This window comes from Ceratotherium simum, chromosome 36, assembly GCF_057802395.1.
Source record: "Ceratotherium simum simum isolate JZ-2026a chromosome 36, ASM5780239v1, whole genome shotgun sequence".
Lineage (NCBI taxonomy): Eukaryota > Metazoa > Chordata > Mammalia > Perissodactyla > Rhinocerotidae > Ceratotherium > Ceratotherium simum.
This window is the reverse complement of record NC_141935.1, coordinates 30,334,933-30,350,395: the sequence shown is the minus strand read 5'-3', so window position 1 is coordinate 30,350,395 and position 15,463 is coordinate 30,334,933.

Below are 15,463 nucleotides of genomic sequence, written 5' to 3'. Positions count from 1 at the left end.
GGCCCTTCCACCAACAACAGCCCTCTGTGTCTCCCCATCTGTTTACACAGATTATGACTTGTCTGATCTCTCTGAGCTTTTCTTGACCAGAATCTGGGGTTGTGCAGATAAGAGCTATGTGTCTGCCTTGGCTTGCTTCTTTGTATTTTCTAAGACTTCCTCTTCCTAGCCATTTTTCCCCCACTGAGAATACAGTTCTCTCCTGCTTTTAAAAGCACATGTCATGGTATGAAATAGAATCCTATTTGGTAGTAAAAATCACAGCTCTAATGAAAGTTTTAATGTAAAACTAGGCAGCAGAATTCAAGGTCAATTTGATAAGACAGATTCCTGAGCATTTTTACCTCCCTTTGAAATGGTGACTTGAATTGAATTCCAGATTACTGGTTAACTTCAGTTACTCAGTTAATCCATCTTCACTTGGGCATTTTTCCCTGCCCTCGGGTGATGTTAGGGAAGCAGCTCTTATGACCTCATCTCATAGAAGCCTTCTTTAAATGCGTCAAATGAGCAAGCTCTTTCCTGCCCCAGGGCCTTTGAACCTACTTTTCCCTCAGCCCAAAGCACTCTTACCCACACTCATGAGTAGGCTGATTCCTTCTTATCCTTCATAACTCTGTAATAAATATCACCTCTTAAAAGAGATCTTCCTTGACTATTAAAGTAAGTCCACTGTCTTCTCTCTTTGCACATTTTGTTACCTTATCAGAATATGTAATTATGTCTTGTTTGTTTACTTCTTTGATTTTTTTTCTGTATCTTCCTTCAAACCACAAGCTCCATGAAGGTAAGGACCATGCCCATCTTTTTCTCCATTGTATTCACTGCACAGAGCATGGTCTGAGGAAAGACTGTCATTGCCATGACAACAGGCCAGCTCACCTTACTTGTCCTAGCCTTTCTCACAATCCAGACAAGGGACGCATAGAACGCTTGTCCCAGGCTCCTGGGACAGCTCTTCCTAATGGGCAGGGATGAGGGATGTTATCATCATCTCCCTCAGAGGTCAGGAGTTTCCCTTGAGGTGTTCCTGGTAATGGGGTGGCATCTCCAGGGCCTCCTTTTTCTCTCCTACCCAGGACTTCCCCATCAGCCTAGCTCTCCTGTGCTTGCTGACTGCCTCAGAAAGGGCAGGCCAAGGGCAACGGACACCATGGTCTTACCAAGTTCCAGTTAGAGCTTCCCTTCACCTGGGACAATGGAGTTCCACGAGACGCCGGCATTATTTACATGACTCTGCCCCACAGCAGAGACAGGGCAACGGTCCACTTCAACACCAGGGACAGCTCCCCTGGCCTGAGGGAGACAGGGGGCTTCTTGAACTCTGGTGACCAAGGTTTCTGGGCTTCAGCCCCCTGCCCCATCCCCAGCTTTGTTAGAGCTTTGAGCCGCTCTTCCTCTGTAATGCTTCCTCTGAACGTCAGAGGTTCAGCAAGCCCTTAGAAGCATATAGTGGGTTCAAGGCCAGGCTTCACTCAGCCCCGGAGCTCAGGGACTTTCCCTCGGAATCCCGTATCTCAGACTTCTACCTGGATACATTGGGAATGTAGTGTGGCCGGAGCTGTGGGGCAGGTTCAGAATCCAAGCTTCTTCCATCAGGAATTTACAGTCTGGTTAAGTCTGGGTAAGTCTTGGCAAAATACCAACTTGGAAGTTATTTGTTCTGGCTTCCTTTTCTTTCTGTTCCTTCCTAGAGAATGGGATATGTATATGGATGCTGGCTCAGAATATCTTAGAAGCTAGAGCTTACCTCTAAGATTAATGGGAACAAAGTAGGGTCCTCAAATGTCTTGGAAATTTCTAGGACCCAAGTCCTCCATTCACCTTAAGGATATGGACATCTTTAGAGACTTGGAGTCAAAATAAGGCTCAGAGACAGGGACCGCTCCCCCTGAAATATTCACCCCAAGGCAGTTGTGACATATTTAGTGGTTCTGAGGCCAGTACAACTCTGTAGTGAAGGTGCCTTGAGATAACCATGGAGATAGCTCAGAAGGAGTCAACCCTCATGCCCCCACCTATAGTGGCTGGCAGGAAAGGCCGCCAGCAAAGGTTTACATTTGATGTAGAATGAATAGTCTCTTGGAAGTTTTGCACTGCAGTCAGAATATTGCAACCCAAGGGAATTCGCAGATGGGTGAGAGCAGCTTAGTGCAGAAAGGACTACAAAAGAGGCCTTTCTTGGACTTCAACATTGTATTGTGTTGAACCTGTATTTTTGGTATCCATTGATTGACAAGATACATAATGCCAGAAAGATGCTTTGAATTCAGTAATGCCTTTAAATGGATTTATATCTAATCAAATTAGACACAGAAGCATCTACATACATTTTCAAAACATAATGTGTGTATTTACATAAGACATTCCACCTTCAGTCTACATTCAGTCTCTGATGGACAGATGGATACCTGGACTCCCTGCAACACCACAGCACTGTCCATTGCTGCCCTTATATTCTCACCATCAGTCTAAGACACAATGTCAAAGGGCCTAGCCCTTCCAGCATGACACAGACAGGCATCAAGAGGATTTGTTCAATGAGGTGACAATCCCAGGCAGTAGTCATGCCCTCAGGAATCAGAAACCAGTGGACGCTGAGACTGCTGACCAAGTTAGGGGAGGCACAGGGCGTGGGTCAGCTCCAGGGAGGAGGGCTAGCAAGAACCATCTATGGGATGGAGAAATCGACCAGCAGGCTATGGCTCAGGGCACGACTCTGCTTAGCAGAGGCTATTAGAGGTAGGAGAGCTGGACCAAGGCAGGCAGCGGATGGATGGAGCATCACAGGGCGTGGTGGCATGCAACAACTCTAGGGGCATACAAGAGATATGGGCTCACCCTGGGGGCTGGCTGGCAGCAAAGGACATTCACGGGCAAGGAAAGTTAGCAGACATGACACAGCCATGGCATCTTGAATCGGCAGGGTGTTAGATTTAATTCTCAGAGCCACTGGATGTTGGATAGGGCTGAGATTGCAGACATCTTTCTTTCATCAGGATTGATTCAGGACCTGGGGCCACACTGAGCCAGCCAGTGGGGGCATCAGAACATTCAGCTGGAGGAACCAAAGTTGCCTTCAGAGGCAACAAGGCGTTGCTGACAAGCTTGAGAGAATGACATGACACCCCAGCCTTGTAAAACAGTATCACCCAGACTCAGAACACATCAGCACACACTCCCCAGGCTGCTAAGAACTCAAGTAAGTTATTTAGGGGAAAAAAAAAGGAGAGAAAGAAAGACATGGAATGATTTTTGAGTCCCCCACTTTTTGCACTTTACGTGCATAATGGCATTCAGTGGGGGAAAACACTAATACTTGGGGCCTCACTTCCCAAAAAAGAAAACGAGAGTGAAACAGCTTTATGGGCAGAATCTTTGTGGGCTCTCTTGATTCAAATCCTTATTGTAATTCAGGAGCCAAAAGCTCTTCCACACCGCCCCCACAACTCAGATTGAAGCTGCCTCTCCAGACTGGAAGAAACAGCTCCTAGAAACAGCCCCCTCCCCAAGCCCTTCAGAAACAGCTCCACATCCTTTGTCTATGCATCGAAAACAGGATGATTAATGTAGATGGTGGTGATGCTTAAAAAAGGCTCCCTGAGACCCAGGGATGTTATCTAACTGCAAGTGTCTCAAAAACGCTTTTCATAAACCTCAAAGCACTCTCCGTCAAACACATCACTGGAGCAGCCACGGAAGGCCAGGACAGTAAATTGAAATGAGTAGTGTTCAGAATGGTAAAAAGTTCTAGGAATGGCCTAAAGTCAAAACCATGCATCGTGGTGGGGAGACAATTCTGCCCTGAGACCAGCATTCATGGATGGTAATAAATAAAAACTTCAAAGAGAAGGAAATAGCCCAAGCCAGGAATAGGGCAAGCACGTGGCTGCTCGGGAGCCTCAGCACGACTCTCATGGGTGACATACACTGCCAACCCCACCTGAAAAGGATTGCTTTTTGGCAAGAGAGGATTACAGTTAATTCAAGAGGAAATTTTCAGGGCCAGCCCCTAATTTTCTTTCTGGTCTGTGCTAGCTCCAACTCTTTTGAGGCAGTGAAAACCCCTACTCAGACTGAAGTTTCCACGTGGCCCATACACTAAGGTAGGTACTTAGGGTAGACCCTGACCCAGGCCCCCTTCTATAAATCGGATGGGGTAGCCTCCTCAGAGCATGAAGGGAAGCCTATTTTCTTTGCCTCTGGCCACTCGCATCATAGGACAGTTTCCACAGGCAGGAGGAGGCAGGCTGGTCCTCCTCTCACTTCCTCACCCCCTCCCCCGCTTAGTAAAGTTCAAAATGTACAGTTCACCCCCCAAGTCACCAGGCTTCAATAAACAGTAATAAGAAGAGCACCAAGAGCTGGTCATTTACTGTCCACCAAAGGGGGGCTCTCTGCCACCCGTTCTCCATAGGAACATGGCTGCCTAATGGTTTCTGGTGTGGAAGATACATCTGGTTGCCTACCCAACCCCTCCACTCCCCCCTTCTCTCTTTCTGAGGGAACCCTGGTCAACCTCTCCCCCATGAAGTTCAAGCAACACATGAGAAACTGACCCCATCCCCATCTCCAGAGGTAGGTGCTGATGGGTCTAAATGAATCAGAGTGAGCCCATTCTCCTTGCCAGAGATTTGCTCAGGAACGCAGGCACAAGCTCATGGCCACCCTCCAGCAACTGTTAGTAGTCTAGGGGTGGGCATGCGACCTGAGATGGCCCAATGGGCCTGAAGGGCAGGACTTCCAATCCATGCTTTCTCTCTCTCTCCATCTCTCCTCATGCAGGTGTGAACAGGGAAGCATATTGCCCTTCTCCCTGCTTCTGGTAGCCATCCTAGCACCATGAGGGAAGCCATTCTGAGGACAAAGCCGACACGTGGAGACTGGCTAGGTAAGGAATCACCGAGAAGTGGAGCCAGAGCCCTCATCACGCTACACCTGGAGCCTGCCCTACCTCAGGGCTTCTCAACGGATGAGATGATAAATGCCTTTATTATTTAAGCCAGTTTGAGTGAAATGTTCTGTTACTTGTAGCCAAAAGCATCCTAACTGGTATATCTGGAGTAAAATTCTTTCTTTATTTCCCTCTCTCTCTCTCCCCCCAGTCCTTCTTTCCTTCCTTCCATTCTAAGGAGGCCATTTAGCCCTGCCGCTTTTCTAGCTGTGTGACCTTAGGCAAACCCTTCAACCTCCCTAGTCCCCAGTGTCCTCACATTTAACGAAGGAGCTAAACTAGAATGATCTGTGAGATCCCTTCAAACTCGAACATTTACGGTACAAGATTAAACAGTATAATACTTCTACTAAAAGGACAAGTGTCATAGTAAGTAGGTGAACCACTGAGATTAGTTCAAACTAGTTCAAGCTTAAGGCAGAGAGTTGCCAAGGCAATAAAAAAGATGGCTTGAGAAGACACAAAGCAACCTCCCATACGCAGCAGGCTTCAAGTCAATGAACACAGAAAACTCAGTGAGGCGAAAACCATGGACCCCTGAGGATGAATGAGGTGAAAATAAATTGACCACAAAATCGTATGTTCCCTTTTATGCTCAGCCAAATAGACACTATATTCTCTGTCACTCTGTTGTGCCTCCTGGCTCTGACTACCCAAAGAAGATAAGGAGAAAGGGACCCAATGCCTTATTCATGAGAAAAGGACAGCAGAAAGCACTGGAATGGTTGAGAAAGAAGGAATGTTATATGGGCCAAGAGGCTGTGAGAGTCAATCTTAGCAGTATTTTTTCTTCCTTCTACACTCCTGTGGACGTTTTGTTCATTATGCATCTCCAGTTATTGTACACTGCAATGACCAAGGACTGACTCAGCTCATAGCAGTTTTGCCCCAAAAAAGGACTGTTTGGGGAGGCTTGCTGCCCCTACCTGCCTACTGCCTCCAATGAGACAGCGATGCAGAGAAGGAATCGCGAGCACAAGATTGGGTGGCAGACAATTTAGGGGTGAGAGCAGGACAATACTATACTTAAGGACCTGAGGATAGCAAGGCATTCTATGTCCCAGGTCCCATGGTGGGGAGAGCTCGGGAGCAGTGCCTTGGTGACCCAAGTCAAGAAGGGAAGAGGATGCTTAGTTACAGCGTCTGGGATCCACTGCAGCAGAGACACTCCATCATTTAGCATGGTCCTGACATAAAAAGAAGTGCTACAAATAGTTGTTGCATTGATGACTAAAGTGGGTAACAATGTATCAATGAAGTCAATGAAGATACATTAGGGCAACAAAGGATGCGGGAAATTGAACAAAGATATGAGTAGTTGGAGATTGTGCCTGGAAAGATTAATGGATAGAGGTTCAGTGTAGCAGAAAAATATTTATACCACTGGTTCTCAATTGCACTTAGAATCACCTGAGGAGATAAAAAAATAATAGTCATGATGCTTGAATCCCATTCCAAGGGGTTTTGAGTCGGCTGGTCTGGAGCAGGGTTCAAGTATGGAACCACTGGGGGAGGTGAAAGCATGGTTCAAACCAGCTCTTCCTCCCGGCTCTTCAAGTCCACAGGGTTTGACGAGCTACTGTTGGGATGATTTTTATAGTATGAGCACGTCTGTGCGTTCATCTCTGCACACCACCACCAGAACTGTCTTCCCAAAGCCCTCTCCTCCATAACCTTCATGGCTCCCCATTACCTGCAGATTAAATATCCTGGAACAAATTAATGGATTTCTTACGCCTTCATTTTTTGTGATTCATCAACAGCAATGTCATCCTTTACACTTGGGCATGTCCCAGGAAGCTTTCTGAACTCCAAAGATAAAGATTAAGAAGAAAAAAATTTTTAGAAAATTGAGTTATGAGCACTTGCTCTAAAGGAAGAGTCCAGCAAGAAAGCAACATAAAGATTTCTCTATGGGTGGACACATTTGTAGGACAAAAGGAGGGGTGGAAACCAAGCTCTGGTTAAAGATTGTTAGATGCTTGACTGACTGTCTGCCGAGTGGTTGGGAAGCTAATCTCCTAGAGGTGGGCTCTCTTTAAGCTCATTAAAGTTTATTTAATAATCTCCTAGAGGTGGGCTCTCTTTAAGCTCATTAAAGTTTATTTAAAATTACTTAAGCATTTTATCAGGAATATTAATTTCTTCCCAGAAGGAAGTGGAGAAATACATCATGCAAAAAGTTCTATCCAGACCAGATTTGGGACAAGTTTTCCTTTCCAGTGAAAATCTTACAACTCTCAGAGAGTATGCCTCTGCTAAAGCAAAGAAAATCATTCTGGCACCATCACATAACCCTAAAACCAGAAGACAACGAACAATGTTTTCAGACTTTCTAGAAAAAAGTTTTCCGATCCAAGATTTCTATACCTGACAAATTATTCATATATAAGGGCAAACTAAATATATTTTTGTTATGCAAGGATTCTAAATGTACCCCATCTTATTCTCTTTCTGAAAAAGTCACTCAAGGAAGCACTCTAGCAAAACAAAAATTAAATTGCAAGAAAAATTTCTAGAAAGAGGGAAGCAAACTGTATAATAATTATGATAATTGATTAAGTAAAATTTAGAGTTAAATAGGTGATGATAATGTTCTTGTAAAATGTAAAATAAGTGCTAAGGAAGACTTCTTTAAAAACAGCAGAATCATGTAAGAAGAGGCAGCACTAGTCTCTCCATCCTCTTCTGTGAACCTGTCCCCTTTCGGTTGTTTTGCTGTGTGGCACCAAGGAGTGTATAGGTAGGTGGCCCAACAGTCTTCTGCCTGGTGGACTGAATTTTTTTTTACATACTGATCTTGGCTTACAGCAAAGCCAAGATTTGTTGCCTTGCCTCTTTCCTCCAGCAGCATCAAAGATTGAGATGCTCTATATCCATTCCTAAACATGGCACTCCTTAGGAATAACTGTAAAAAGACATTCAACAAACGAAGCAAGAGATCAGAGTAAGGATATAAATAGGAAAATGACCGGGGACTGGCCCGGTGGTGTAGTGGTTAAGTTCATGCACTCCACTTCGGTGGCCCAGGGTTCACCGGTTCAGATCCCAGGCTCGGACCTACTCACTGCTCATCAAGCCGTGCTGAGGCAGTGTCCCACATAGAAGAACCAGAAGGACCTACAACTAGGATACAAAACTGTGTACTGGGGCTTTGGGGAAAAAAAGGAAAAAGAGGTAGATTGGCAACAGATGTTAGTGCAGGGCCAATCTTCCTCAAAAAAAGAAGAGAAAGAAAATGACCAGCATCTTGGAGTTTTGCCCTCCTAATCTCAAAGCACAGAGCAAAGTTCAATTCCTCCAAAACGTCTTCCATAAAGAGGCTAAAGACACACAGTAGGCAATCCATACACGTCTTTTTGAAGGGAATTAAATAGAAACAACCATCTTAGCTGATTTACCTTTCCACTGCAGCAACTTGTAAGAATACGTTTGGTAAGTAATGTGCAACCGCAGTAAGCAATCGCAGAGATTCTTATTCACCTGATTTACCAGAAGTCAAATCACAGTTAGAATCCGGACTTTAATAGGCACGCTCTACTCCTGATCCGTAAGCTTGGGACACAGGTGTTCCTGTGAGGGGGGCCAGGTGGGTGGGGGATGTGAACATCCCACAGCATCTGGAGGTCACATGCCCAGCCATAGACAGTTCAGTGTCAGCCTCTCTCGGCCACACCCTTGGAGCCACTCCCTGCTGCCCACAGCGACAGTCTCCTGCCCCACCCTCTCTCTCTAGCTAAAGGGAATGTGAAATTCAGGGCACCCACTGGAATGCAGCAATGATTCGAAGTTACCAACTTATCTTTCTTCATACCGCTCACAGACAGTGAAAATGTTAAGCTAAGAATGTCATTCCTTACACACGCACACCCTCTCTCTCTCCCACCCACTCCCACCCAGGTGCACTCGCCCATTCCAAAATTCTGAGCAACTGAGGCTACACTTAGCGAGGCAAAAAGTGAGCTGAGCTCATGGGCTCCCGGCCACCAGCGTTCAAACTCTGTATGTCCGAAGCTATGACGGCAAGCGAGAGACCCCGTTCTGATCCCAGTCCTGCTTATGACTCTCTTCTCACCCTAGTCCTCTTATCTGCACAATGACAGACGAGGTCCATACAGCGCCTGCACCAGATGTTGCTTTCCTGCTAAACTGAGTCATCAGGTCTGCAGGAGAGTGAAGCCACTGTCCCATCAGATCTGCACGTGCATTTCCGAAAATGCACACACGTGCTTGGCGTTTTCTCTGCTGCCCGTCTTCATCTACCTTCCTCAGACACACACCCTCGAGGTTAGCCCGGATGCCGTGTAGCTGGCGGCGCAGCAAGAATTCCGAAAGAAACACGAACTGAGCACAGTGCTCCCCTCCGCGGGGAGGGCCTGGGGGTGTCGGCGGGAGGCCGGGGTGGCCGGGGCGCTGGGCCGCCGCTCGGTGCCGGTCCCGGGACAGGACCTGTCTCCTGCAGCGCGCGCACCGCGGAAATCCGCGCTGGAATGAGAGGAATGAGCCGGGTCACAGCGGCGCACCTCAGCCGCCTCGCCCCCTTTCCCCAGCAGAGCCGTAATCCCCCCTTTGTGCTCCCGCAGGCACCGAGTCGTTTGTCACTCCCCTCCTTCTCCGTCCCGAGGCGCTCGGAGCCCCCTCGCCGCGCACCGGCAGCTCTGCGCGGGGGCGCGTCCCCCGGTGCCCGGCCCTGCGGCCCGGCCGCGCTTCCCACACTCCGGGCTGCGGGGGGCCGTGCATTCCAACGAGAGCGGAGCGAGAGGCCGGCGCGGCCCGGGTTCGAGACGGGCCTCACGCCCCCTCCGAACCGTTAAATGAAAACACTTTCGGGCCCCTTGAGAGTGAAAGTAGGTCTGCTGAAAAAACAAAACAAAGCTGAGTCCACGCTAACAGGTCCCGGAGGGAAGGACTGGAAGGAGCCCTCTCTTTCAAATTTACTCATTGCTCAGGATGCCAAGAATTGGTCTAAAATTCCAGGGATAGCAGCGGACTAGGGGAGCCGGGATTGAACTTTCTACCCTGAGATGACTGCTGGTCTGGAATGTTCTCTAGGATGCTGCAGGGTAAATAAGAATAAGAAAGGCCTGGAAGAGAGAAGGGAAAAAGAGATTCAGAGGAGGTGGAGAAAAACGACCAGTTAGCAAAAATGACAACAAACCACCACTGGACACTATGTATATGCCAGGCGCTGTTCTAGACTTCTCAGACACACTGTATCAGTTTGCACTGTTCTCGACTGCTCAGACGCACTGTATCAGTTTGTGCTGTTCTAGACTGCTCAGACACAATGTAGCATTTAACCTCACTGCAATCGTATGAGTCTGAGGTAGAGAGTTATTATTCCCATTTTGCAGATGAGGACACCCAAGCACAGAGGTATGAAACAGACTCGCAATTGAATGGAGGTTCGAGCCAGAAGTCCAGCTCCTGAGTCATCAGGAACTCCCTTAGTACTGCTACTCCCTATTTTGCAAAACTAGGCTAGTTGGCAGGCCCTTGGGAATTTACCTGGTTTTAGGTAACTTCTAGCTCCTCCGCTTAGACAAGCCACTTCATCTCTGAGTCCCAGTTTCTTTCTCGGAAATGAGGGCGATAATTGTCGACTTTTCAGGAATGTTGCGAAAATCAAATGAGACAATGTGTTTGCATGTAGTTTGCAAAGTAGAAGACACTTACCAAATATAAAATAATTTCATATTGTTCTGCTCCATCCCTGGAGTGGAGGCCTTAGTAATATCTCCTGAGAAGTGCACCCATGTACCGTCATGAGCCCTCAGAGAAACTTCTGCCTCCATCATTGGTCACGCAGACATTGAAAAAGCCCCTATTCCAAGCAGGCCTCCTTCCCCTTTAACGGAATTCTTCGTTCTGTATGTTGAATATACTACTGAATTTAGGTTGCTTCCCACAGGTATTTCCTTGTAACTTAGAAACAAATTACAAGACATCAAGTCGGTTCTATGGTTAATATCCTGGAGTGGGGTGGGAGGAGTCCAGTTTCTTTTTTGAGCCTGAGAGCCACCAGCTGCCTCTCTGTTTGCTGCCTGGGTCACGCATCCACAGCTATTGTGGGGGATTTTCTCAGGCCCACCTCTGCTTTTCTTTTTCTTTTTTTTTTTTTTTTGGTGAGGAAGATTAGCCCTGAGCTAACATCTGTTGCCAATCCTCCTCTTTTTGATGAGGAAGATTGGCCCTGGGCTAACATCTGTGCCCATCTTTCTCTACCTTACACGTGGGCTGCCTGCCACAGCATGGCTTGATGAGCAGTGTGTAAGTCTGTGCCCGGGATCTGAACCTGCGAACGCCATGCTCACAAATTTAACCACTAGGCCACCGGGCCAGCCCCCTACCTCTGCGTTTTAAATGCTGTATGAGGGAGTATCTGAGAAAATTAGTCTGGAAAGCCCAGTGGAGATCCTTCAGGAAAGGAAAAAGACACATACAGGATTCTGCACGTAGCCGGGGTATTTGTTTGCTAGGGCTGCCGTGACAACGTGCTGCAGACTGAGTGGCATAAACAACAGAACTTTATTTTCTCACAGTTCTGGAGACCAGAAGTCCAGGATCAAGGTGTCAGTAGGATCGGTTCCCTCTGTGGGCTGTGAGGAAGGATCTGTCCCAGGCCTCTCTCCTTGGGTTGTAGATGGCCGTCTTCTCCCTGTGTCTTCACTTGAGCATCCCTCTGTGTCTGTGTCCTAATCTCCTCTTCCTATAAGGACACCAGTCACATTGGATTAGAGCCTACCCTAATGACCTCGTTTTAACTTAATTCCCTCTTTAAAGACCCTATCTCCAAATACAGTCACATTCTGAGGTCCTGGGTTAGGACTTCAACACATGAATTTTGCGGGGACACATTTCCGCCCATAACAGCTGGCCTGGGGATGGGGGATGTCCTCTGCAACACAGCTGAAAGCAAATACTTCCATAGAACCAGCATATAAAGATCGGACCCTACACAGTGGAGTGTTTCTGGAAGAAACGCCTCTGCAAGGTGTGGTACCAGCACCGGGCTCTATTTGAGTTACACGGGGACATTGCTCTGCACTTGGTGGGTGCCTGCTGTGGTACCAGCTCATTATTAGTTAGGGGCCTTGCCTGTCGCCTATTACGTAAGTGTCTGTGGCCATGAAGATACATGCCAGCACGTTTAGTAAGGCCTGAGAGTCAGGAAAAATGCACATCTTTAATAAAAGTGGCATGCTTTTTTCCATGAAAATGTGAATTCTGAAATTGAGAATATTTTACAAGTGATCGTATTTCCTTTTTTGCTCTGGTAACCAGAAAACTTAGACACAAATTTGTCAGTCAGTCTTGGTAGCGGTGTAACATTTTATGACCTGTATATCTCCTTACTCTCCTGGATTATGGTCTTCCAATCCTATCCATACTTTCTCTAGTCTGATTCCGTATTTATACTTTCTCTATTATCATACGATATATATTCTAGATACTACATCCAGCCCATTGTCGAACGTGGTAAGGAATATAAATGAATAAAATAAATAAATTTTTCTACAACCCTCTAACTGGGACTATTAATAAACATCACCATTTACCTGTGAAGACACTGACTTATAGGAATTCAATGAGAATTAATGATATAGCTGTTCCAGAGAACTTTAAGCTACTTCAGAAGCAGAGAATTTATCAATAAAGCCACAACCAAGGAAGTTAATACTCTTCTGGAACCAAGTAACGGTCCAGCTCTTGATGTCTTCCCCTAACCCCTGCCCCGCTCTGCTCCTGCCCCCACCGGAGCCCCAGCTCTCCTGTTGCTTTATTTTCACAAGGTTTTTTTGTTTGGGTTTTTTTTTCCCCGACAATAACTTACAAAATTGCCCCTTGGGATCCTAAATTCAGAATACCAAGTTGGCAAAGCAAAATCCAAATGACAGAGGCAATATTGTTTATTATTATCATTATTAGATGCATTAAAGAGTCTGCTTTTGTTTCGTAATGGAGCACAGGAAAGTAAGGTTTTGCTGTCCAAATATTTTCCATTACGGTGGCAGGAGATCAGAGAGCACGAGGGCTGATGCCACCTGAAGCTAAATTATCACTTAATATACATGGCGAGCAGCTGATGTCCAGAAGTCAGCATCAAGCTTCTTGCTAACATGATGAGCAATGGCCATCTGTCCCCACAAAGCCAGGCAGCGTGACCTTCAGTCCCAGGCGTTGCCAGCATCACTCTTCCCCGTGATGAAGGATGAGAGAAAGAGCTGCTCTAATAATTTTCTGTTATTAGCAACAATACAAACCAAAGTGCTCGTCCCTATTTTTATGACCTATTTTCTCTTTAAAACAAATAGAAGAAGAATCAACAGGAACCTGGACAGCAAGTTAAAGCTTAGAGATGTGATTCTATTTTCTTAGGAGGAAGATGTATGCATCTAATTAATATGCACTCAAAGAGCAAAGCAGAGCACATGCATTATACCAGAAATTCCTTCATGTTTTATTAATCTAAACTACACGAAAATATCTAGCTGGAACAAAAGCCACAGCTCAAAACCTCAGGCCACTCAATCTCTATTGACAAACAGCAAGTCACTGGAAACTCTGTGACTACTGTCACATGGGGAATGTAAACGATGATAGAGGTAGGTGAGAACAAATCTCTACAAAGATATAACCCTGCCAGCGAGGGGTTTGTAATCTAGATTGACTCATTAAATCCTATGTGAATTGAATGCCGTCCCCATTTGTCTCCTGCATTCTTTTCTGTGTCTGTCATACAAGGGATCTTAGCATCGTCAGAACAAAAAAAGGGAAAAAAAAGTGAGCGGCTGCTTCTCAGTGGGAATCCATCATTTGACAGAAAGTAAGATAACCATGTCCAAGAGCAACAAAACCAGACATTAGAAAATGTTTCTTTAAGCCTGAGTGGTTCTCACAATATCAAGCAAATATGTATGCAGTGTGTTATTTTTGTAAAGAATTCCATTTTTCCATAACCTTTTACTTAGCTCTCAGGAGTGAAAAAAAAAAAAGTTTTTTTAAAAAAAAAAAAAGTAAGTCATTTCCTAAGAACTTGGTTTACTAGATCCTTGAAAGAAACAGAAAACACATAATATAAGCGTTAGAGGGTGTATCCCTTAGTGGGAGTTGGATCATGAGGAAGAAACAATTTGCCATGGCTTCAGCCATAAGGACTGCTTATTGTCACTGTCATAAGGGTCTGGAGGGGTAGGTGGCTTCGAGGCAGTTCAGCAGCTCAAAGGTACCCCCAAGGGCCCAAACTCTTTCCATTCTTCTGTTTCACCACTCTCTGTGGATTGGTTTTTCATTCTAATATTTGCCAGCTCGGAATACAAAGTTGGCCAACAAAGCGTTGGGTACCATATTCTCTCACTGGCATCCAGCAAGGAAGAAAGGGCACAGGCACAAGCTCTGTCCTTGCGAGGCTCCCTCTTCATTCAGGAAGGGAAGCACTCTGTAGATTTCCCCTTGGATCTTGCTGGCAGAGCTAGGTCCACGTCCATTCATAGACCGATCATTAGTGAAAATGAACTTTAGGTTTAGGCCAGTCATGATTTGCTGCCAGAATGAAATCTCTGCCCAATACCTGCCTGGGGGGAAATATGGGCAAATGACTATTGGGAAGGCAAGGGACACTGTCTATCCCAATGGGCCAGATCCCAGCCTCCTCCTCATTCTTCAGAAACTCTACCATCACATGGAACTTCCTTGGACCTCATGGAGAATGGCCCATGTAAAATAGCCACACACAAGATAGGATATGATATTCAAAATCTGTGTCCTTTCTGTCTTTCCAGGTATTTTTCTACTATTTCTCATTCTTCCATGGGTCTGGCTGTGTATTTTCCTTCTGCCTGCTACTCCGCTACAGCATTTGCCTGTTACTCTTATCTTTGTCTCTGAGCCTTCCCTCCTATCGCCTTCCATGTTTGAATAACCTTGCCCTTGTACATCTACGGATCCACTTCTATTTCAGTAAAATAAAAACTCAGGTGACTCAGCTTGTAGTTCCTAGATTCAGGTTTATGTTGTTGAAGGTGTGACTTCAGTCTCTGGGATCAGAGCTGACAACAGCAAGGCCAATTCCCTCGATGGCCACAGAGACGAAGGCAGAGGGCAGAGATGGGGACTCACTGAAGGCGCTTGTCATTGGGCTGTACAGTCTGTAACCCACTTGGTCACGAGTGTCCTCTGCTCATTTATCTTCCACGAGCCTCTATTAGACGCATTTAGTTGGAAAAAGCCAATCTTCTTTCAAAGAAGGGTTCTTGTCAGACTGTCCAGTCACTGACAGCTGCTTCTGCCCCTCCCCTCACAGCAGGGCCCAGCTCCACACCAGGTCTCCAGACCTAAGGCAGGGCACACTCTGTCAGCTCCACTCCCACCCCTTCTGGCTCTTATTGCTTGTCCAATCCTAATAGAACACTATCAGAAAACTGTTAGTTTCCTTAAAAAAAGGAAAGAAATCCAGATCTGCCTGGGTGGGTTGACAGCAAAGGGAGAGTCCCCCTGTAGGAAGAGCAG